The following is a 1,787-nucleotide window of genomic DNA, read 5'->3' on the forward strand; positions in this document are numbered from 1 at the left end:
TGCATACAGTATAAGATGCTTACATAAATCCATATCTTGGGAATCCCAGTTTGTGTCTACATTTATTTTTATTGTACACTAACCAGTAACAAATACACGCACCAAGTGTGGTATACATACAGTGGGCACGATTTAGTCCTGATGGTTGGGCTGTGAGATTTCAGAGCCCAGAGTTCAGGTAAATGCATCCCAACCGCCACCGCATTGACAGCATTCACCCCCGCCCATGTGCAAATGCGATCGTATTTTGTGCACATGAGGGGAAAACCATTAAAATTCACGCACCTTCAAATGGTTTCCTCCTCTTGTCAGTGCTGAATACACAGAGCTGTAATGGCCTGGGGGGGGGGGAAGTTGGCCACTGATGAAGTCGGCAAACCTCCCTACCAACAGCCGGGGAACATCTGCGCTTTCTGGGACACTTCTGGAAAACACTGGGTGCTGCCCTGAACTTTTATATGTAATTACTAGAGACAAGATTGTATGCAACATAAAAAGCTTGAAATATGCATGAAAAATACTTAAAATATGCACGAAAAGTGTTAAAATATGCTACATTAAATAGTAAAAAAAAAATGTTTTACTTATTTATTTAAAAATCTGTATACAATGAGTGAGCAGTAGAATAACATATTGAAAAGTAACAATTATTTTACATTTTGTTACTCTTGAAAATGTAAACAATCAGGTACAGTTCCAAGTGTTCGGTACTTCTAACTGTTACATTCCCCAGACCCCGTAGCTGGTGCACAGGTGTAGTCATTACTAACTGTCACATTTCGCAGATCACCTAGCTGGTGCACAGGTGTAGTCATTACTAACTGTCACATTTCCCACACCCCCTAGCTGGTGCACAGGTGTAGTCATTACTAACTGTCACATTTCCCACACCCCCTAACTTGTGCACAGGTGTAGTCATTACTAACTGTCACATTTCCCACACCCCCTGACTGGTGCACAGGTGTAGTCATTACTAACTGTCACATTTCGCAGATCACCTAGCTGAGGCATAGTTGTAATCATTACTAACGGTCACCTTTCCCACACCCCCTAGCTGGTGCACAGGTGTAGTCATTACTAACTGTCACATTTTCCAGATCACCTAGCTGGTGCACAGGTGCAGTCATCGCAAACAGTCACATTTCAAATATGTGGTGAATTGATTCCTAACTGACTTGTTAAATCTCGAGGACCAGTTTGGCCACCCCTGTAATAGATAGTCCTCAATATATGATACAACTTAGGGTGCGATACAGACCTGCTCGTTGCGGGCTAAATTTTCTCCCTCGTTCTATATTTGGGGTTTGCACATGCGCGAATATGCGAAGTCCTTCAGCTGGTTTCACACTCGCCGAAGTGTTTGCTCCAGGATGGGTGGGCAGACGGTGGACAAGGGGTGGAATCATGGGAGATCAAGGACTGCAGGTTAGAGAAGATCAGCCGGACCACCCAATCAGTCAGGTAATCAGCAGCCACTGATCTTCTCTGTCTGACCTGTAGGTGACCTGTATACTTTTTATTAATCTTACTGGAAATGTTTTATTGTTAAAATTTTAAAACTGTGTTATTCAATTGGTTGACTACTGTCAATGTTTAGATCTGTACAGATGAATATCGACGTGTTCAAAGATGAGAAATTCTCGAAGGCCTATCAGGAAAAGATGTTTCCTATTTCCAAAAATGTTAAAAACCTTGTTATAAGCTACTTGGAAGAGAAAGTAATTTATACCAGCATTTACACGGGTCCTATCCGGGTTCTACCCAGGTCAGGACCTGGGTAGAGGACC

The sequence above is a fragment of the Crinia signifera genome, chromosome 7, assembly GCF_055691185.1.
Source record: "Crinia signifera chromosome 7, ASM5569118v1, whole genome shotgun sequence".
Lineage (NCBI taxonomy): Eukaryota > Metazoa > Chordata > Amphibia > Anura > Myobatrachidae > Crinia > Crinia signifera.